Source organism: Plecotus auritus (genome assembly GCF_963455305.1).
Source record: "Plecotus auritus genome assembly, chromosome: 1".
Taxonomy (NCBI): Eukaryota; Metazoa; Chordata; class Mammalia; order Chiroptera; family Vespertilionidae; genus Plecotus; species Plecotus auritus.
In genome coordinates this window covers 150,458,349-150,482,181 of record NC_137770.1, presented here as the reverse complement: position 1 = coordinate 150,482,181, position 23,833 = coordinate 150,458,349, and the positions used below count along the sequence as shown (strand labels likewise).

At 41.2% G+C, this 23,833-nt stretch overlaps 1 protein-coding gene and 1 pseudogene across 3 annotated transcripts in view; both read left to right on the top strand.

Annotated features, from left to right (window-relative positions):
• The first annotated feature begins 501 nt into the window (after window positions 1–501).
• LOC308245026 (vasculin-like) lies at window positions 502–3,012 on the top strand (annotated as a pseudogene). The gene is made up of 2 exons: window positions 502–1,179; window positions 2,202–3,012. The product of its transcript is annotated as a vasculin-like (transcript).
• Window positions 3,013–5,353: 2,341 nt separating this feature from the next.
• SUV39H2 (SUV39H2 histone lysine methyltransferase) overlaps window positions 5,354–23,833 on the top strand; it is a 37,243-nt gene continuing 18,763 nt past the window's right edge. The window contains exon 1 of one of the 2 annotated variants that reach the window (XM_080648813.1): window positions 5,354–5,600. The gene's annotated coding sequence lies outside the window, so the exon portion shown is untranslated. The remainder of the gene's footprint in view (window positions 5,601–23,833) is intronic. The other variant, XM_080648812.1, reaches the window with a different exon arrangement.

Below are 23,833 nucleotides of genomic sequence, written 5' to 3'. Positions count from 1 at the left end.
TTGTTTTCTCTTTTATCTTTTATGTACATGGAAATTTAAGATGTTACAGTTTCCCAGCAGCCTGGTAGTGTTGAGATAGATGTGTCTCTGTAAATGCTGTTTAGGAATGCTCTTCAGATGTGGAATTTTCTTTTTGTTTTTTGGATCATAAAGTGGATATTTCATCTCACGTGGCTAAGTGCAACACTGACAAATACATGAAATAATGAAGAACACTTTTAAATCTGAGGAACTTGGCTAATTCTGGAGATAGCCATATGAAAACTTTAAAACTGAAGTATGGGTTGCTGACTTGAAGTAAGTCTATGTCAAATAGTCATAGGTTAAGTATCTTCAAACAACTTGGATTTTATTTCAGAGGATACAAAATTAAAAAAACAAACTGGAAAACACAAAGATAACCGAGAAAAACCCAACATCTTCCTGTGCAGTCCCATTGGAATTTGGACTTGCCATGAGTGTTGAAGCCTTGCTTCATTGAGTCGGAGAGACTGGACCTAAATGGCCCAGCATGACTGCTCCAGCCTGGCTTAATTTTCCCACTCCACCATCATTAACAAAGTCGTCATTGAATTTTGAGAAGCTTCTGAAAACTTTTCATGGACAGAAAATCGGTATGATGTGAATCATCGACGACCCAATTCTTGAGATGGCTTTAATTCTGGTATTGGACGTCCCAATGGAGGTAACTTTGGAAGGAAAGAAAACAATGGATGGTGTACGCATGGGAGAAATGGCACTGAAAACATAAATCATCGAGGGGATACCGTGGTGGCAGTATTTTCCATTCTGAAAAAGCCAAGGACTACACAAAAACAACATCACTGACAATGAACCAGGGAGGAAGAAAGGAGAGAATGCAAACAGTTTGAAGCTGAGGATTTTGTGTCTTTAAATCCTTAATGAGAGAAAACCAAATCAAAATAAATCTTTAGCTGCAATTTAGAGCTCCAAGGATGCTGGTCATTAAGAAAGATAATGCAAAAAACTTACAGCTGTCTAGATTCCCAGTAGGAGGAAGTCTTCAATTACAGCCAGTTAAGAATGGGACTGGTCCAAGTGTTTATAAAGGTTTAGTCCCTAACCTGCTGCTCTACCCACAAAACCTACACAATGGAAAAGCCAAACTAAAGAAAATAAAGCTGGGACTTCTTTCTCTCATGAGTCTACATATGGTGTCGGCAACTTCAATGCTTTTATTTTTTTCCCTTTTTCTTTAAATTTCATTATTGATTAAGGTGTTACATATGTGTCCTTATTCCCCCATTACCCTCCCATCCCCCCCACTCATGCCCTCATCCCCCTGTTGTCTGTGTCCATTGATTAGGCTTATATGCAAGCATACAAGTCCTTTGGTTGATCTCTCACTCTTACCCCCACCCTCCCCTACCTTCCCTCTGAGGTTTGATGGTCTGATAGATGTTTCTCTGTCTCTGGATCTGTTTTCATGAGTTTATGTTGTTCATTATATTCCATAAATGAGTGAGATCATGTGATATTTATCTTTCTCTGATTGGCTTATTTCACTTAGCATAATGCTCTCCAGTTCCATCCATGCTGTTGCAAATGGTAAGAATTCCTTCTTTTTTCTTTTTTTTAACACAGCGTATTATTCCATTGTGTAGATGTACCACAGTTTTTTAATGCACTCATCTGCTGATGGGCACTTAGGCCGTTTCCAAATCTAAGCTATGGTGAATTGTGCTGCTGTGAACATAGGGGTGCATATATCCTTTCTGATTGGTGTTTCTAGTTTCTTGGGATATAGTCCTAGAAGTGGGATCACTGGGTCAAATGGGAGTTCCATTTTTAGTTTTTTGAGGAAACTCCACACTGTTCTCCACAGTGGCTGCACCAGTCTGCATTCCCACCAGCAGTGCATGAGGGTTCCTTTTTCTCTGCATCCTCGCCAGCACTTGTCATTTGTTGATTTGTTGATGACTGCCATTCTGACAGGTGTGAGATGGTATCGCGTTGTCGTTTTGACTTGCATCTCTCAGATGATTAATGACTTTGAGCGGTTTTCATATGTCTCTTGGCCTTCCTTCTGTCTTCTTTCGAAAAGTATCTATTTAGGTCCGTTGACCATTTTTTGATTGGGTTGTTTATCTTCCTTTTGTTAAGTTGTATGAGTTCCCTGTAGATGTTGGAGATTAAGCCCTTATCAGTGATAACATTGGCAAATATGTTCTCCCATGCAGTGGGCTTTCTTGTTGTTTTAACTTCAATGTTTTTAAATCAACAGCCAAGAATTTTAGTCCAACAATGACAGTGAAAGAGTGTAATTGCTCCAATTCCTCTTCACCTGTTGACAAACTTAATCAGCAGCCTCGTCTAACCAAACTGACATGAATTCACACTGATAAGAAGAGTGAATTTCTGCAAACATTGAAAAGGGACAGAGCGGAAAAGGAGCATGAAGACGAAAGCCTTGCTGGCTCCAAGAAGGATGACGACTCATTTAACTTGCATAACAGCAATAATACACACCAAGACAGAGATATAAACCGAAACTTGGATGAAAATGAGATGCCACAAGAGAATGGCAATGCTTCGGTTATTTCCCAACAGATCATTTGGTCTTCAACCTTCCCACAAACAGATATTCTTTCAAGTTCACTTGAAGGAGAACACAGATTATTAAAGGAGATGAGCTGGCATGAAAACAGTGAAAACGATGAAACCTGTGCTCCCTTGACTGAGGATGAAATGAGAGAATTCCAAGTTATTAGAGAACAGTTGTAGAAGAATGGGTCTGAGGAAAAATGGCCTGATTTGTGACTTCAAGGTTGGACCCTGGAAAAACAGCACTTTCCACCCCATGATTGAGAATGATGACATAGAGATGAGCAGCAGCAGCAGTAGCAGCAATATATCCAAGGACAACAACGAGGACATGTAAGGGTCCTGGCAGCCTCAGAGGTTTAGTGTGGCACATACTCACGCAGTCAGGGTGGAGTATAAAATGAAGAACTATCATTTATGTAGTAAAACGCCCCATCAGAAGATTTTTGGGGGGACTTTCATATGAAGAAAACCAAGAATATTGTGTTGGGCTGTGTTGAACATTCTTTCTTTGTACATGGATGTTGTAGAAATTAGGACTTTGGTGGATCCAACATTGATTCCCTTCATCACTGCAGCATTTCTCTGACTAGCAATGTGACAATGTAACAGATGAGATGGTCTCATTTAATAATAAAAAATTGTGTAATGTTTTACAAAGCTTCTGTCTTAAAATGTCTGGCTCTTAATAAAAAAGGCAGCTTACACTGTTTTGCTTGCAGAGTCCTATCTCTTCATACAATGGAAATCCTCAAGTCCACTTTGTGCATCCCCACCCCTAAAAAGACAATGTAGCATGTTGGCTAAAACTGGAGCAAAGGCACTAAAACATTAATTTTATGAGCTCAACTGTTGTACTAGTCACTTTTTAAAACATAAATTGCTCTTTAGCCATGTGTACTTCCGTAACGATTACAGGAAAGACTTGCCACACTTTCTTCCCAATTTTAAGACAGGTTTTTAAGAGCTTTATTTGGGTATGTTGTCAGACCAGGATTTTCAGAGTTGATGAAAAAGAGTTGTGGGAAAATTTATTTTGATAAATTATTACATGAGCAGAAAAACTGATCACACTGACTGGATCTGTCCACAATATGGAAATAAACTGGATTTTCAGAAAAAATAAAACGTGCAATACCTGACTGTTTAGTCAGGAGCACTGACCTCTTTTCCCTTAGCTTGTCAAATTAAAAAATGACAAAAATTCTTTCTAGATAATTTTCTAGCACATTTATCTTCCTATACAGTTTTTCTTATGTACTTAAAACTGTTTATTTTACAGGTTTTTCTTGTTTTGTTTAACATATTAAGCCCCATGATACTAAAGGCTTCCCTTTTTTAAATGGGTAGACACTATTTCAAAACGGAAACGAACATTAATTCCTTTAATGTCCTATGTTCATTTAAAATATTTTAAAATTTATGCAGATGCTTTTAAATATTTTTGTAACTTTTTACGTAAATATATTTTTAAAATTCTTGGTAGATGACAAACTGCTTTCTACCAAAGTTTTTGCGGTTTACTCTTCTAAGATTTCTACTTTATACTGACCCCTTTCCCCTTAGATTGTCAAATTAAAAAGTGACAGCCCTAGCTGGTTTGGCTCAATGGATAGAGCCTCAGCCTGTGGACTGAAGGGTCCCGGGTTCAATTTCGATCATGGGCACATGCTTGGGTTGAGGGCTCATCCCCATTGGGGGGCGGGCAGGAGGCAGCCCATTAGTGATTCTCATAGTTGATGTTTCTATCTCTCCTTTCCCTCTCCCTCTCTGAAATCAATAAAAATATATATTTTTAATTGACAACAGCCAACACAATAGCCCTCCAGTGTGAATGAATCAAAACTATACCTATTTTTTAGTCAGGTTTTAGTAATTAGTTTATGTGTCTTGAGATTTTTTTTTAATGTTGAAAATTGCTGGTTTAGAACAATCACCATGGCTGCGGTGTGAAGAATGGATGTGGGGCCTGGCGGGCATCGGTTTGATTCCCAGTCAGGGCACATGCTTGGGTCGTGGGCTTGATCCCCAGTGTGGGGCATGCAGGAGGCACTGATCAATGATTCTCTGTCATCATTGATGTTTCTATCTCTCCTCTCTGAAACCAATAAAAAAATACATTTTTAAAAAAAGAATGGATGTGGGTAGGGAGGGGTAGAGACCCCAAGAGGATCTGGGTGCCAGTGCAGCTTTGCTACAAAGGTGTGGTACCAACCCAGACGCATCATCAGGCACACTACAGGAACTCATCAAAAACGCAGAACCTCAGCTCTCCAGCCCCGATCTCCCATTTCATAAGATCCCCAGATGATTCTTATGCGCATTCCAGTGTGAGAATCACTGATTGACGGTTGTTTCAAACCGCTGCACACTAGAATCGCCTGGGGAGCTGTAAATTTTCCAATATCCAGGTCACATCCCATGTCGATTAAGTCAATCTCTGCGAGTGGGACCAGAAAGCAAAACCCCTCCAAAAGGGATCCCAAGGTTGTCAATTTGACAGCCTGTGATCTGAGTAACGTGGGAAGAAACTTAATAGCCAGTGGGCTCAGGTAGCTGAGGAATAGGCATGGGAAGGGAACGTACTAAATAGTTCCGTTTGTTTTATTTTTGCACAGTGCACATGTAGTGCCGATGTAACAAATAAATAAGACGAGTGGAAGGCCTGATAGCCGTGTTCCTTGACCAGGCGATAAACAGCCTTGCAGGGGCAGACGGCTGTCAACCTAGAGTAGCACCGCCCGTTCTCGCCCACGGGGTTCGCCCCGCCCATGAGGCCCGCCCCTCTGAGGACCAGGCACCCACCCGCGCGCAGGCATGCGACCTGGGGCGCAGGCGCGGTCGCCCCTGTGGCCGGGGTCGGCCTCCGTTGACGTCAGCACGCTTCGCGGGTTCCAGCCCCTCAGCCCGGCCCCCAACTACCGCGCGAGACGGGCGGGGGCGGGGTGCCGGCCCGTGGCGCTATCCCGTCCGACCGCGCCAGTTTGAATGAAAGCTCCTCAAGATGGCGGCGGCCGGGGCTGAGGCGCGAGGAGGTGAGGGCTAGAGAGCGGCGCCCCTCACTCTGCTCCCTTCTGCTGGCAAACCCCCCGAGCCGGGAAGCGTGCCGGGGCGCGCGGGCCCGGCCCAGCGCGGCGCCGCCTCCCGCCCTGCCGACACCTGGGCCCCCAGATGCGCACCGGGGGCTTCACCCTGCCCCTGGACCCTGGACCCTGGACCCTGACCCTTCTCGCGCCTCGGCCAGCTCGTTCCCCGGAGTCTCCCCCTACGCCCCGGCCTGCGCGCCCGCCGCCGGGCCGGCCCCCTCCCGCCCGGTGGCCGTGTGGAGGTATTCGGGCGGCCGCCGCAACTCCCGCTAATTCCCAGGGGCTCGGGTTCCCGTGGGTGCGCGTGTGGCTTGACTTCTTTGTGGTGGTTTGAGCGGGACGTTTAGTGTTCGGGCTGACTTTTAACTGGGAAGTGGGAGAACCCGGTGGTGTAAGTGTGACCTCTGTATCCGAAGAAAGAAAGAAATTGGGGCTGGATTATGACCGCTAAGAAAGGAAATAAGCGAGGATACATCCCAATTCGGCCTCACTAGGAGGTTAAATTCCTCGTCGGAGATGATTCCAGTAAGTGGGTATTTGAGGATGTATCCTCTAGCCTGGAACCCCTTTTATATCCACCATGAGCTTGTGCTGTTTGCGTGGACGCCGAAGAATTGGGTACTGAACGTGTGTGTGTTCTTGTGCGCGCTTGAAAGACTGGAACTTTCATTGCATTCTAGAATTTAAAGGTGTTTTCCAGGACTGTTCCTCTCCACATAGATTATGAAATCTTTATCCGCCAAATTTTCTTCCACTAGAGATTACTGTGAACTATTGAGCTGTTGTGTTTTTTTTTCTGTGTGTGTGTGTGGTGGCAATGAAATGTTTAATCTTGCACATGAATTTTTTTCCTACATTAATCAAAATTGTTACAAGAGTGTTTTATGCTCCTTTTTTTTTTTTTTGGTTTTAACTCAATAGCATTTCCATCGAAGGTTATGTCTTGACTCTTGTTACTTGAACTAGATAAAAGTGGTATCTACAGCCGACAAGTCATCTGGGGTAGATGTCCTAGCCTAGAGGAACCGCTTTTGCATGTGGTCAGCATAATGAGGTTAACTTTACACAAAACAGCCTGAAGGTTTTTTAATGGAAAGGATTTAGGGTTCTTTACTGTTCTACTACTCTTCTACCCCCACACCATCCCAAAGCAAGCAACCTCTTCTCCCGGCCCCCTAACCCCATTATTTTTTTTAAAATATCTTACACACACACACACACACACACACACAATGTCTTTCACTTTCTGGATGTAAAATTATGAGTCCTTTGTGGGACAGTAGGGTAGAGATAGAAATCCTGCTTCAGGGTTTCTTACCGTGAAGTCCCTGTGTGAGTGGAGGGTGAAAAATGGATAAAACAAAATCAGCTGTGGTCTCTCTAAATTCCCTCAAAACACAAAAGTTATCACAACTACCTTGGAGAGCTACCAAGTAAAGCTTGAGTTTACCTATAGATGTTGTTTCGTAACCCCAGTTTACTCCAACCCTTGAATTATTTCAGTGAATCTGAAACCCAGAACAGTGAAAATCTTGCTAAAGTCATATACTAAGTGGCCGAGTACAGGCTGGGGCAGATCTTCTCTAGTGCTTACCATAACACTAGCCATGAAACCAAGTTTATCACAGATGTCTAAACATCAGTTTGTGTTAGCATATTTTACTAGCAATATGGGAGCAGAAATTTTAGGGTAAAATCTGCTGCAGCACAATTAGATATTGGCTACTGTAAGACTGATTGAGTGGTGTCTGATTTTCTTCAAGCTTGGTGTATGGCTGATGTAAATTGAATACTCTGTTTTGTAATTCTTGGCTTTAAATACAGGAAATGAGTATGACAAAAATCAATATACTTTCCATTATGTTATTATAACAGGTTTATTTCCCTTAATAACTTTGAAGCATGGGCAAAATAAGTGGAGTTAAAATTTTATGCAACATTGCAAACTGGAAAAAGGACATATGATGTATGATCATGTCACATAGAACTATATTTCAGTTAGATTTCACTTCTTATCCAACTAAGAGGAAGGGGGGAAAGTTACTTTTTAAAATTTTAACAAATTATAAGATTATTTTAAGATATATTTCTAACAATAAGAATGCCCTAGCCATTTACATTTTATTAAAACAGTAATTCTATGTAGACTATAATGGAAAAGTAAAAAACCTTACCCCTTTTGACCTTTGCATCTATATGTAATCTTAAGAAAGCTTACAGATATGAAATATTTTGTTCAGGTGGCTCCGTAGAAATTATTTTACATCAGTTAAACATAGTGGTACATGAAAAAGTCCAAGAAGACCAATTTACCAAAATAGTTCTTTAATGCTTACCTTTGTCTTGAAGACACAGAAATGGTTTCTTGTCATTGAATTTTTAGTCCTGTAAAGTTGCCAGTAGGAGGGTGGGGATATAGAAATCTTAAGTTTTTCCTTTTCTTTTTTTGTTTTAATTCAGTAGCTATTTCATTAGTAAAGAGTTCTATTTTCTTATTGTAGCTTGGTGTGTGCCTTGCCTAGTTTCACTTGATACTCTTCAGGAAGTATGTAGAAAAGAAAAGCTCACATGTAAATCGATTGGAATCACCAAAAGGAATCTAAACAATTATGAGGTGGAATACTTGTGTGACTACAAGGTAGTAAAGGTAAGGCAAATATCTAGTCCCTTAAAAGAGCCTTAATTAGATTTCAGTATTTCATATTTGTGTAAGATAAAAAGAACCTTAAGTAAGCAAAGCTCTTCTTAATGTTTAAAGCCATAATAATTTATATGTCCTGTCTATATTACCAAATGACATTGAGAGGATTTTTAAGCATACAGTGTGCTTGCATTAGAATATTTGAAGTGCTTATATCATTCTACATCCAACTCTTGATTCTCTCTATGTGGGTTACCAGAGCAAATATTTTATCTCAGATTGGCTTCTCCTGGGATTCATTTTGTTCCTGAATCATATTTCCCCACTATCACCTGAAATGAACTTAGAAATTCAAACCAATTTTTGTGTTACTGAATCTCCTCAAGAAGCAGCACCATTTGTAATTCCTGCCAACATGTCAAGCTCCAGATATTAGTGAGGTTCTGTGGTGTACTAGAAACGGAATGGAGTTTAAAGTCATTTCTAGCCTCTGTGTAGTGTCTTAAGACTTCAGCAAAGTCACCTAACTTCTCTGGGACTTACTTTATTACTATTCCTTTTAAAAATGACAGGATTGTTCTAAAAAGCTTTTTCAATCTAAATCTTACAATAAATTTTTGAGTAATCATCCCTATAGCCTGTTCTCTCTCCAAGAACTCTGTTGGATCATTAGTCTGTCAGTTTTACAGATAATCAGGAATCTTGTTTAATTCTTAGTTTTTCTTCATCAGATTCCATATCGATTTAGTCATTAAATGCAGTTCTTCCTTTGAAATATCCATCTTTTGGTATCACTGTCTTCCTTACTCAGTGGGATTTTATGATCATTGTTATTATCTTCACAACAACCTTCAACCCCAAAACAGCCCAATCATTTGCCTTCACAGTTTATAAACTCTGGCCTGAACAGTCTAGCTGAGAATATCATATAATCACACATATTTGCTCCATTAAAGCTTCTTTCTTTTTTTTTTAATCTTTTGCTCTTTATGTGTTTTTTTTAAAAAATATATTTTTATTGATTTCAGAGAGGGAGAAGGAGAGAGATAGAAACATCAATGATGAGAGAGAATCATTGATTTGCTGCCTCCTGCAGGCCCCCTATTGGGGACCCAGCCTGCAACCCAGGCATGTGCCCTTGACCGGAATCAAACCCGGGACCCTTCAGTCCACAGGCTGACGCTCTGTCCACTGAGCCAAACCAGCTAGGGCTTTTTATGTTTTTTATTGATTTTAGAAAGAGAGAAAGGAAGGAAGGAGAGAGAGAAACATATATTGGCTAAGAGAAACATATCAGCCATGGCTAAAGTTTATTTCTATTCTCATACTGCTCAGCTTTACTTGGTACGCTTTTTATTCTTCACTTTTTTTAAAAAAATATATATTTTTATTGATTTCAGAGAGGAAGGGAGAGGGAGAGAGAGATAGAAACATTAGTGATGAGAGAGAATCATTGATTGGCTGTCTCCTGTATGCCCACACAGGATGGAGTCCACAACCCAGGCATGTTCCCTGATGGGGAAATCAAACTCTGACCTTCTGGTTCATAGGTCAACGCCGGCTGGGCTATTCTTTGCTTTCTTTCCTCATTCTTGTTAGCAGTTTTCCCAACTTTTATCTCAGATTGGCTTCTCCTGGGATTCATTCTGTTCCTGAATCGTATTTCCCCACCATCACTTGAAATGAACTTAGAAATTCAAACCAATTTTAGTGTTACTGGATCTCCTCAAGAAGCAGCACCATACTGTTTACCATAGTAGCTGCACCACTTTACAATCCCACCCTCTCATCTTCAGCTGCAGACCTCTTCTAGCTCAGTGAAAAATAGGATCCCTCAAATATAAACTCTCAAATTATCTTCACACCAGTTATTTGTATCTTTGCTTATTCATAGTTTTAGAAGTATCACCATTTGTCTTTTTTGTTATCCATCCCCTTTAGGACTTTGCTTAATCTGTGATGTCTTGTTTGCACCTCTCTTTCCACTGATTTATCTCATTTGATAAACCTATCTCTATGACTGTTTTTGTAACTGGCAATTTGCACATCTTAATCCCTTCCCTTTTTTCACCCATTTCTCCAGCTTCCCTCACATCTAGCAACCATCATTTTTTTTTTCAAGATTTTTAAATTGATTTTTAGAGAAAGAAGGGAGAGGGAGAGAGAAACATAGATGTGAGAGCGATACATCGATAGGCTGCCTCCTGCACACCCCCTGCCAGGGTTTGAGCCTGCTACCCGGGGCATGTTCCCTAACCAGGAATTGAACCAGCAGCCTTCTGGTTCACAGGACGATGCCCAACCCACTGAGCACACTGGCTGGGGCTAGCAATCATCAATTTGTTCTCTGTATCTATGAGCTTGTTTCTGTTTTGTTTTGCTTGTTTATTTTTTAGATTTCACATGTAAATGAAATTGTCTATTTGTCTTTCTCTGACATTTCACTTAACATAATACCCTCTAGGTCAGGGATGGGCAAACTTTTTGACTCGAGGGCCACAATGGGTTCTTAAACTGGACGGGAGGGCCAGAACAAAAGCATGGATGGAGTGTTTGTGTGAACTAATATAAATTCAAAGGAAAGGAGCGGAGGGGAGAGCAAGAGAACCCTCCGCTCTTTCGGCTCCGTGGGCCGGATAGAACAGCCGAATGGGCCGGATCCGGCCCGCGGGCCGTAGTTTGCCCACGGCTGCTCTAGGTCCAACCATGTCGTTGCAAATGGCAGCATTTTATTCTTTTTTTATGGCTAAGTAATATTCCATTGTATATATGTGCCACATCTTTATTCATTTTGCTATTTATGGACACAGGTTGCTTCCTTATTTTGATTGTTGTAAATAATGCTTCAACAAACAAGGGTATATATAGCTTTTTGAATTAGTGTTTTGGATTTTTTCAGCTAAATACCTAGAAGTGAAATTGCTGGGCTATGTGATAGTTCTATTTTTTTAATTTTTTGAGGAACCTCCATACTGTTTTCCATAGTGGCTGCACCAATTTACAATCCCACTAGCAATGCACGAGGGTTCCCTTTCCTCCACATCCTCCCCAACACTTGTTATTTGTGTATTTATTAATGATAGCCATTCTGACAAGTGTGAGGTGATAGCTCATTGTGGTTTTAATTTGCATTTCCCTAATGATTAGTGATGTTGAGCATCTTTCATATTGTCCTTTTGGAGATATGTCTATTCAGGTCCTCTGTCCTTTTATTAATCAGATGTGTGTGTGTGTGTGTGTGTGTGTGTGTGTGACGTTGTATGAGTTCCTCATGTATTTTGGATATTAACTCCTTATTGGATGTATCATTAGCAAATATCTCCTTCCATTCGGTAGATTATCTTTTCATTTTGTTGATGGTTCCCTTCATGCAGAACCTGCTTAGTTTGATGTAGTCCTATTTGTTTATTTTTTCTTTTGTTCTCCTTGCCTGAGGAGACATATCCAAAGGAATATCACTAAGAGCAATGTCGAAGGGTTTACTGCAAGTTTATGGTTCCAAGTCTTACATTTAAGTCTTTAATCCATCTTGTAGGTGGTTTATGAAAGTGGTCCAGTTTCATTCTTTTGCATGTATCTATCAAGTTTTCCCAGTACCATTTATTGAAGAGACTGTCTTTCCCCATTGTATATTCTTGCCTCCTTTGTCACAGATTAATTGACCATATAGGCATGGGTTCTTTTCTTGGGTCTCTATTCTGTTCCCTTGATTTTTGTGTCTGTTTTTTATGTCAGTACCATGTTATTTTTATTATTATATTAGCCTTATAGTATAGTTTGATATCAGGTAGTGTGGTACCTCCAACTTTGGTATTTCTTTTTTTTTTTTTTTCAAGATAGCTTTAGATATTTGGGGTCTTTCTGGTTCCAAATAAACTTTAAGATTATTTGTTCTAGTTCTGTGAAAAATGCCATTGGCATTTTGATCAGGATTGCATTGAATATGTAAATTGTTTTGGGTAGTATGGACATTTTAACAATGATAATATTTCTATATATGAGCACCATATATCCTTCCATTTATTTGTATTTTTTTCAGTTTCTTCTTCTAGTGCCTTACAATTTTCCAAGTATAGATCTTTTATCTCCTTGGTTAAATTTACTCCTAGGTATTTTATTCTTTTTTATGCAGTTGTAAATTGGTTTATTTTCTTAATTTCTCTTTCAGTAGTTCATTATTGGTATACAAAAATACACCAATTTTTAAATTTTGTACTATGCTACTTTATTGAATCATTTATTAATTCTTATAGGTTTTTGGTGGATTCTTTATAGTTTTTTATGTAATATGTTATCTGCAAATAATGGCATACAGGTGAATTTTACCAAACATTCAAAGAAGATTTAATGCCTATTCCCCTCAAACTATTCACAAAATCGAAGGGAAGGGAACACTCCCTACCTCATTTTACGAGGTCAGTATTACCCTGATAGCAAAATCAGACAAAGACTTCCTTTCCAGTATATTTTTATTGATTTCAGAGAGGAAGGGAGTGGGAGAGAGAGAGAGAGAAACATCAATGATGAGAGAGACCATGGACTGGCTTACAAAATACTTCAGTATCTAACCCTATCATACATTTCCAAACTCTATTCTGAGCACTCCCCACAGCTTGCTCTGTCCTGCTATAGCTGATCTCCTTATAAAAATAAAGTAAAATAAAATAAGAGAGAGAATCATTGATTGGCTGCCTCCTGCACGTCCCCGACTGGGGATCGAGCCTGCAACCTGGGCATGTGCCTTGACCAGGAATCAAACCATGACCTCCTGGTTCATAGATCAACGTTCAACCACTGAGCCACTCTGGCTGGGCCAGAAAAAGACATGTTTAAAAAAGAAAAGTATAGGCCAATATCCCTCTTGAACGTGGATGCAAAAATCCTCAAGAAACAAAAAAATCTCAAACAATCTAATACGGTTTAATTTTTACTTTTCAATTCAGGTGCATTTTATTTCTTGTCTGATTGCTGTGGCTAGGATCTCCAATGGTATGCTAACTGGACAATCTTGGCTTGTTCCTGATTTTTTTTTTAAGAATAGTTTATTGATTTTGAGAGAAAAAAACATCACTATGGGAGCACAATATCGATAGGCTGCCTCCTGCACACCTCTTACCAAGGATCGAGCCCGCATCCCGTGCATGTGCCCTTGACTGAGAATGGAAACAGCAACCTCTTGGTGCACAGGATGATGACAAATCAACTGAGTGACACCAGCCATGGCTTGTTCCTGATCTTAAAGAAAAGCTTTCTCCTCTTTACCATTGAGTTGATGTTAGCTGTAGTTGTCAAATATGGCCTTTATTCTGTTGAGTGTGTTCCTTCTATCTTCACTTTGCTGAATTTTTACCATCAATGGATAATGTATTTTGTCAAATGCTTTTTCTGCATTTATTTATATGATCATATGATTTTTATACTTCATTTTTTTATGTCATGTATCACATTGATTTGTAGATATCAAACCAGACTTGTATTCTGGGAATAAATCCCACTTGATCATAGTATATTAATTTTTTAAATTATTGCTCAATTTAGTGTGCTAATTTTTTATTGAGGAATTTTTTGCATCTATGTTCAACTGAGATATTGGCCTATAATTTTCTTCTTCTTTTTTTTTTTGTAATATCTTAGTTTGGTTTTGTTATCAGGATAATACTGGCCTGGTATAATGTGTTAGGGAGCTTTCTTTCCTCTTCAATTTTTTGTAAAAGTCTGAGAAGGATAGGTATTGAAGCTTAGAATGTTTGGTAAAATTCACTTGGGAAGCCATCTTGTTCAGGACTTTGTTGGGAATTTTTTCTTGCTGATTTGATTTCATTAGTAGTTATCAGTCTGTTCAGATTTTCTTTTTCTTCCTGATTCAGACTTGGAAGATTATATGTTTTGTTGGTTTTTTTTAATCCTCACCTGAGAATGGATATAAATTGACTTTAGAGAGAGAGGGAATGAGGGAAGGGGAGGAGAGAGAGAGAGAGAGAGAGAGAGAAAATCATTAAGGAGAGAGAGAAACATTGATTGGTTGTGTCTTGTACACGCCCCCAACTAGGAATCAAACCTGTAACCTTTTTGGTGTCTGGGATGATGCTCCAACCAACTTAGCCACCCAGCTAAAGTGGAAGATTCTATTTTTCTAGAAATTTATCTATTTCTTCAGTTTATCCAGTTCGTTGGCATATACTTGTTGGTAGTATTTTCTTAAAATGTTTTGTATTTCTGTGGTATCAGTTGGTACTTCTCTTTCTTTCCTGGTTTTATTTGGGTCCTCTTTTTTTCTTCATGAATTAGGTTAAATTTTTAACAGTTTTGTTTATCTCTTCAAAGAACCAGCTCTTGGTCTTATTGATATTTTGTATTTTTTTGACTCTATTTATTTCCACTCTAATCTTTATTATTTCTCTCCTTCTATTCAATTTGGGCTTTGTTTGTCCTTTTTCTAGTCCTTCAGGTGTAAGGTTAAATTGTTTATTTGAGATTTTTCTTCTTTCCTGAGGTAGGCCTATATTGCTGTGAGTTTTTCTCTTACAACTACTTTGGCTGTGTTCCATAGATTTTGGGTCATTGTGTATTTGTTTCCATTTGACTCAAAATATCTTTTGATTTCTCCGTTGACCTCCTTGTTAACCCATATATTGTTTGGTAGTGTGTTGTTTAGCCTCCAAGTGTTTATGTTTTTTATTGTTCTTAGAATTAATTTCTAGTATACCATTGGTTTGGAGAAGAAAAATGATATGAGTTTGATCCTTTTTAATTGAGAGTTGTTTTGTGGCCTAGCATGTGCTCATTCCTGTGCACTTGAAAAGAATGTGTAGCCTGGCTGGGGGTGTTCAGTGGTTGAGCGTCGACCGAAGAACCAAGAGGTCACCAGTTCAATTCCTGATCAGGCCACACGCCTGGGTTGTGGGCTTGTTCCCCAGTAGAGGGTGTATAGGAGGCAGCTGATCAATGTTTCTATTCATCGATGTTTCTATCTCTATATCCCTGTTCTTTCCCCTCTCTCTAAAATCAATTAAAACATATTTTAAAAAGAAAAGAATGTATTCTGCTGATTTGGAGTGGTATACTCTAATCTATATCCATCTGGTCTAATATGTCATTCAAGTCTACTGTTTTCTTACTGATTTTCTAACTCTGACTTTAATACTGTTGATCTCTTCCTTATACCTGTCAATATTTGCTTTCTGTGGTTAGATGCTCCTGTATTGTGTGCATAGATGTTTGCAAGCATTATATTCTCTTTTTGGATTGATCCCTTTATCATTATAAAATATCCTTCTTTATTGGTTGTTATGTCCCTTGTTTTAAATTCTGTTTTGTCTGATATAAGTATTGCTGTCCCAGCTTTTTTTTTTTTTTTCATTTCAGTTTGCATGACCATGTTTTTCAACCTTTTACTTTCAGGTAATTTCTTTTTTTTTCCTTACCTGAGGATATTTCCCCACTGATTTTTGAGGAGAGTAGAAGAGAGAAGGAAAGACAGAGAGAAATATCGATGTGAAAGAAACACATCGAATGGTTGCCTCCTGCACGAGCCCCATTCAGGGCCTGGGCCGTGGAGGAGCCTGCAACCAAGTACATGCCCTTAAAGCTGAGACCCTTTGATTCGCAGGCTGACACTCTTTCCACTAAGCCAAAACAGCTAGGGCTGTTTGTAATATTTTAATCTGAAGTGGGTCTCTTATAGGCAGCATATGTATGGGTCTTGTTTTTTAATCCATTCAGTCAGCCTATGTCTTTTTTTTAAAATATGTTTTTATTTATTTGTTTTTTTTTTAGAAAGAGAGTGAGGGAGACAGGGATAGAGAGATAGAAACATCAATGAGAGAGGAACATCATCGATTGGCTGCCTCGTGCACATCCCACACTGGAGATTGAGCCTACAACCGAGATATATGCCCTTGAGCAGGATCAAACCCGGGACCCTTCAGTCTGCAGGCAGACGCTCGATCCACTGAACCAAATTGGCTAGGACAGCCTATGTCTTTTGATTGGAGTATTTAAGCCTTTTATATTTTAATTAATTATTGATAAGTACTTATTGTCATTTTATTGTTTTCTGGTTACTTTTGTAGTTTTCTTTTTCTTTGTTATTCTCTTGCTCTCTTGTTTGTTGATGCCTTTTTATAGTGCTGTGTTTGGCTTCCTTTCTCTTTATTTCTTGTTCCTCTTGTAGATTTTTTGTTTTTGGTTACTATATGCTTCATCTATACCAAATTAAGTTTATAGCAGTCTGTTTTAACTTGATGGTCATTTAAGTTTGAACATATTCTGAAATCACTACAATTTTTACTCCCATCCTCCATGTTTAAGTTTTTGTCATTTTTTTAGGTTCTTTTGTGTATATGTGTATTCTTTAATATATTGTAGTAATTACACATGATTTCCCCCCTTTTAACCTTTGTACTAGTTTCACAATTTTTTAAAAAATATATTTTTTTATTGATTTCAGAGAAGAAGGGAGAGGGAGAGATAGAAACATCAGTAATGAGAGAATCATTGGTCAGTTGCCTCCTGCATGCCCCATACTAGGGATCGAGCCTGCAACCCAGGCATGTGCCTTGACCAAAAGCAAGTCGTGACCTCCTGGTTCATAAGTTGACGCTCATCCACTGAGACAAACTGGCCAGGCAGTCTTATAATTTATTGAGTCATTACTGTAAAAACTTTTACATTGATTTTTAGAGAAGAGAGAGAGAGAGAGAGACTACAATTGATGTGAAAGCGACACATATACTGACTGCCTCCTGCATGCCCCCCCTCCCCCAATGGGGATTGAGCCTGGAACCCAGGCATATGCCCTGACTGGGAATTAAACCAGCAACCCCTTGGTGCCCGGGGCGACACCCAACCAACTGAACCACCCGGCCAGGGCATATTCATATTTTTTTTTTAATAAATAAATCTTTATTCAGATTATTACAATTATTTCTCCTTTTTCCCCCCATAGCTCCCCTCCACCCAGTTCCCACCCCACCTTCTGCCCTTACCTCCCCCCTACTGTCCTCATCCATAGGTGTATGATTTTTGTCCAGTCACTTCATGAACCCCCCCATACCCCTTTCCCCCTGAGAATTATCAGTCCACTCCCTTTCTATGCCCCTGATTCTATTATATTCACCAGATTATTCTGTTCCTCAGGTTTTTAATTCACTTGATTTTTAGGTTCACTTGTTGATAGATATGTATTTGTTGTTCATAATTTTTATCTTTACTTTTTTCTTCTTCCTCTTCTTTAAGAATACCTTTCAGCATTTCATATAATACTGGTTTGGTGGTGATGAACTCCTTTAGCTTTTTCTTATCTGTGAAGCTCTTTATCTTCCCTTCAATTCTAAATGATAGCTTTGCTGGGTAGAGTAATCTTGGTTGTAGGTTCTTGCTATTCATTGAAAATTTCTTGCCACTCCTGTCTGGCCTGCATAGTTTCTGTTGAGAAATCAGATGACAATCGTATGGGTGCTCCCTTGTAGGTAATTAACTGTTTTTCTCTTGCTGCTTTTAATATTCTCTCTTTGTCTTTTGCTCTTGGCATTTTAATTATAATGTGTCTTGGTGTGGTCCTCTTTGGATTCCTTTTGTTTGGGGTTCTGTGTGCTTCCTGGACTTGTAAGTCTATTTCTTTCACCAGGTGGGGGAAGTTTTCGGTCATTATTTCTTCAAATAGGTTTTCAGTATCTTGCTCTCTCTCTTCTTCTGGCACCCCCATAATTCTGATGTTGGTACGCTTGAAGTTGTCCCAGAGTCTTCTTACACTATCTTCAACTTTTTGGATTTTTTTTTTTGCTTTTTGCTTTTTCGGTTGAGTGTTTTTTGCTTCTTTGTGTTTCAGTTCTTTGACTTGATTTTTGTGTTCCTCTAGTCTGTTGTTGGGTCTCTGTATAATATTTTTTATTTCAGTCAGTGTATGTTTAATTTCTAGTTGGTCCTTTTTCATATCTTCGAGGGTCTCGTTATATTTATCGGCCTTTTCTAGAATATTCTTAAAAAGCCTTATAACCGTGGTTTTGAATTCTATATCCAGTCGTTTGTTTTCCTCCATTTCTTTCGTTTGTGATCTGATTCTTTGACGCCGCATTTTCACTGCTTCCCTGAGTTGGTAAGGTAGATTTGTGTGCTAGGTTTCCAATATGGCCCAGTGGGTCTGCCTCTCCAGTTAACCTGAGGTGGACACTCTTGGTGCACCCCTTTGTGGACTGTGTGTACAGCCTTGTTGTAATTAAGTCTTGATTGTTGTTGGTATCACTGGGAAGAATTGACCTCCAGGCCAGTTGGCTGTAAGGATCAGCTGTGTCTATGCTGGGAGAAGTTCGGTGCTGGAGACAGCCTTATAGGATTAGACTTGCCAAATTGCAATAGCCTCTGTGCTCAGCTTGGATGGGGTGGAGTCTCAGTCTTGGCTTCCTGTCAGCCTTACCCTTGCGCGCACGTGCGCGCCTTCAGACCTCCACCCTCCCTGGCTCCTGAGTCTCTGCCCGAGAGTCCAGACTCCCCCCACAAGAGCGTGGGTCCCCAGGGGCTCGCCTGGAACCGGGGTTCAGTGCAGTCAGGAACCTCCGACTCCCTTCCACTAGGGAAAGCCTGTGGCAACCTCCGCAGCCTTTGTGCGCACTGGCACACGCGTGCGCGCTTTCAGTCCTCCGCCTTCCCCGGCTCCCGAGTCTCCACCCGAGAGTCCAGACTCCCCCCACAAGAGCGTGGGTCCCCAGGGGCTCGCCTGGAACCGGGGTTCAGTGCAGTCAGAACTGGGGCCCAGTGGAGTCAGGAACCTCCGACTCCCTTCCACTAGGGAAAGCCTCTGGCAACCTCCACAGCCTTTGTGCGCACTGGCGTGCGCGCGCGCGCTTTCAGTCCTCCGCCTTCCCCGGCTCCCGAGTCTCCGCCCGAGAGTCCAGACTCCCCCCACAAGAGTGTGGGTCCCCAGGGGCTCGCCTGGAACCGGGGTTCAGTGCAGTCAGAACTGGGGCCCAGTGGAGTCAGGAATCTCCGACTCCCTTCCACTAGGGAAAGCCTGTGGCAACCTCCGCAGCCTTTGTGCACACTGGCGCGCGCGCGCGCTTTCAGTCCTCCGCCTTCCCCAGCTCCGGAGTCTCCGCCCGAGAGTCCAGACTCCCCCCACAAGAGTGTGGGTCCCCAGGGGCTTGCCCGGAACTGGGGTTCAGTGCAGTCAGAACTGGGGCTCAGTGCATTCAGGAGCCTCTGACTCCCACTAGGGAAAGCCTGTGGCAACCTCTGCAGCCTTTGTGCGCACTGGCGCGTGCGCGCTTTCAGTCCTCCGCCTTCCCCGGCTCCCGAGTCTCCGCCCGAGAGTCCAGACTCCCCCCGTAAGAGCGTGGGTCCCCAGGGGCTCGCCCGGAACTGGGGTTCAATGCAGTCAGAACTGGGGTTCAGTGCGGTCGGGGGCTTCCTTCCCCCTTCCGCCAGAGAAAGTCAGCCAGGCTCTCAGCCGCCCTTCCTCTCTGCGCGCACAAAGACCCTTTGCCGTACCTCCAATTCTCTGTGAGCTTTTCTCTTTCCTTCTAGTTGTAGAATTTTCACTCAGCCAGCTTTCCTGTGGTTCTGGATGGTGTCCGTTCTGTCTTTTAGTTGTAGTTTTGAAATTGTTGTGCGAGGCAGCAGTTTAGGTGCTTACCTATGCCGCCATCTTGGTTTCTCCGCATATTCATATTTTTGATATTTTCTTTTCTACTGCAAGAAGTACTTTGATATTTCCTGTAATTTAGTGGTGATAAACATTTAGCTTTTTCTTGTCTGGGAGACTTTATCACTTCTTCAATTCTAAATGATAGCTTTGCTAGGGAGAGTAATCTGGATTGTAAATCTTTGCTTTTCATTACTTTGAATATTTTATGCCTCTCCCGACTAGCCTGCAAAGTTTCTGTTGAAAATCAGTTGATGTTCTGATGGGAGCCCCTTTGCACTTAACTGCTTTTCTCTAGCTACTTTTAAGATTCTCTCTTTGTCTTTAACCTTTGGTATTTTAATTATAATGTGTTTTTGTATGGGCCTCTTTGAGTTCATCTTGCTTGGGACTATGTGCTTGTTGGACTTGTATGTCTGTGTTCTTCACCACATTAGGGAAGTTTTCAGTCCTTTCTTTACATAGGTTTTCAAATCCTTGCTCTCATTTCTCCTTTTAGTACCCATATGTTTCAAATGTTGGTGTGCTTTATATTGTCCCAGAGGTCAGCTACCCACATATTTTTTTGCTGTATCAATTGGGTGTTTTCTGCTACCTTGTCTTCCAGTTCACTGCTTTGATCCTCTTTTTCATCTAACCTGTTGATTCCCTAATGTATTTTTTATTTCAGTTATAGTATTCTTCATTTCTGATTGATTCTTTCTTATGGTTTCTATCTCCAGTGTGGTTCTCACTGAGATCATCTGTTCTTCCCCTAAGTTATTGAGAATCCTTATAAATAGCATTTTGAACTCTGTATCTGGTAGTTTGTTCATCTCCATTTTGGTGAGTTCTTTTTTGGAGTATTGTCCTGTTCTTTCATTTGGGACATGTTTCTTCTCCTTATTTTGGCTAACTCACTGTGTTTGTTTTGTATTAAGTAGATCTGCTGTGTCTCCCAGTCTTGACAAGGTGGCCTTATGTAGTAGGTGTCCTGTGAGGCCCAGTGTAGCAATCTACTTGTTCACCTGAGCTGAGTACTCCAGACATGTCCCTAGTTGTGTTTGCCCTCCTATTGTAGTTGAGCCTTGATTGCTGTTGGCATGGTAGTGGGTGGGATTGACCCTAAGCCTGACTAGATGTGAGGGCTGGCCATGACTGCTGCAGAAAAGCTGTTGTGAGGGAGCTGACCCCACAGAGTGGGAATTGCTTTAGTGGGACTCTGGTGCCAGCTGAGTCTGCCCTTCCAGTTTTTCCTTTTAGGAGCTGGTTGGGTGGTGCTCTGGTGTGGTCTGAAGCCAGCCACCAGGTGTGTTGGTTCTTGGGAGGGGCTCCATGGCAGGTCACGTCCAGCTTCTGTTTGAACCCAGCTTGGGGCCACCTGGGAATGATGTGTCGTGGGCTTGGAGGCTCCCGGGAGAGGCTGTTCTGTGAATTGAGGTGAGCTGATTTGAGCTGAGGCCAGCCGCCTCTTGTGCCGGGTTTGTGGCTGCTTATTGAAGTTACATTCCAGGCCAACCTTGGCTGCAGCTTATGCCAGGCTTTGGGCCACCTGATGGCAGTTGCATTGCAAGTTGAAACTGGTTGCTTTTTGTGCCAGGCTTGGGGCCACTTAGCAAGATGTATGGGTCATGTCAAGGCCTGCCTCTGCTTGTTAGGGGTTTGTGGACCTTTGATAGATATTACAAAAGTGCAACATGAGCCAAGGCAGGCCACTTGTGCGGAAAAGCCACTGGAAGTGGCTCAGCCCGCTGCTTGGGTGGGATGAGATCTCAGGGAATCACCAGGGCAGGGTAAACAGTGATAATGGAAAGCTCAGATCTGGCGCCCACCTGCACCTGCCACCTGGGTGTGTGTGTATGTGGGCGGGGGGGGGGGGGAGGGCAACAAAGGAGCAGTAGTACCCACCAGCACTTCCATCTCCAGAGAGAGTAGTTCCAACCCCTGCTCTTTCAGCCCTTGCTGTGAAGCTAGCCAATTCAGTTCCTCCATGTATGTTCCTGGCACTGTGTGAGTTGCTATTCCTGCACTGGAGCCCAGTTAGAAAGTCTGTGAGTAAGTGAGTCTGTCCACAAACCCCTAAAAAGCAGGGGTAGGCCTTGTTCCTCAAGAGGAACACCTCTGTCTCCTGCAGCCATCCATCTCACTCAGATGCAATCTCTGCTTGTTTTCACAGTCAGATGTTATGGGGACTTCACTTCCAGGTACTGGTGCCCCAGCCTGGGGAACCCACTGTGGAGCTGGTACCCTTTGCTCCTCCCTCACAGATACCTCTGTGGCCAAAATATTTATCCCATTTTTTTTATGTTACTTTCTTTTTTATTTTAGAGAGAGAGAAAGAGAGGGATAGAAAGATAGAAACAGCAATTAGAGATAAACATTGATCAGTTGCCTCCTGCACGCCCCTCCTGGAGATGAAGCCCACAAACTGGGCATGTGCCCTTACCAGGAACCAAACCAGTGACCTCTTGGTTCACAGGTCGGAGCCACACCGGGCCAGCTCTCTGGATTCTTCATCGCTACACTGTGGGTGTGGGAACATCTTGTTCTGCATCTTTGTCCCTCTTACATTCTTGTGGCTGCTGCTTTATATTCTTAGTTATAGGATTTGTATTCAGCTAGTCTTCAGTTGCTTCTCAATGACGGTTGTCTTATAATTTAGTTGTAATTTTGATGTGGTCATGGGAGGAAGGGAGCACAGCATTAACCTACTCTTCCATCTTGACCGACAGTTCAAATTATTTAATTTAAAAGCTAGCGTGCATGCGCTCGCGCTCTCTCTCTCTCTCTCTCTCTCTCTCTCTCTCTCTCTCTCGCTGTTTGTGTGTGTGGTGTATGTATTATATTCAGGGAAAGTGAAAGATCTTATGACCCTGTCCTTTTCTTGTGTTTTCACACTTAGCTCATAAAGGACATTGTCTCATTACAGTTGTTTCTGGAGCACAACTCTGCCTTTTAAGTGACTCCCTGTTGCTTACCACTTTAAGTTGAGCCCCTTTGGACTGAGGTTCTTTATCATAGGGCCAGCTTCATGTCTTATCACATATCCCCCTTTCTATGCACATTGAAATACTTGTAAATTCTCATAAAGCTAAGATTTTCTGACCACCCAATATAAGTTGTGCACTCTTCAAATATTGGGAACATAGCTTGAAACAGGCATAGCTTATATTCTAATTCCTTGAACACATCATGCACTTTTGTGCATGCACTTTTGCATTTCTCATCCAGTTCCCTCTTTGGGATACTGTTGTTTACCTTCTTTCCTTGGCAAAATCCTACTTGACCTGCAAGGTTCAGCTGAAAGGTTACTACCTTTTGTAGAGCCTTCTTCCCTTTCACACCTCCAGTAAAATTAATTGCTTTATGTTAGGGACTTACAAAGTACTGTTCTTGTCATTTTTCTAGAACTTACCACATTTTATAGCTTTGTTTCATAACTTTTCTGCTAAATTGTCAACCATTTAAGGACAAGAACTATGTCTTACTATAGTCTCTAGCACATAATGGGTATTTTAGTTCATGGTTAATTAATTTAATTGGTTTTTGCTTCAGTGATTTTTCTAGTCTTCACAACACTATTAGTGTAGGCCATAGCTTCATGCTTATATTATAGTTGCAATCTGTTGACTAATATTTTCTGTTTCTTCTATCTATACTCTCACTCAATAAACATTTCATTTTCTTCTGTGTGTCAGGTACTACATTAGGCACTGGGAAAGTAAACATGAATAAGAAACTGTCCATCAGCTTAAGGAACTTATAGCCTAGTGAAAGATAGACAAGTCATCCATTACAATACAGTACAGTAAGTGCTTTGACAGACGTTATTACAAGATCTATGGGAGGTACACTTAGGCCAGGTCACAGGAAGCTTTCCAGAAGAGGTGATATCCAACAGGGACTGAATAGGTAAGTATTATA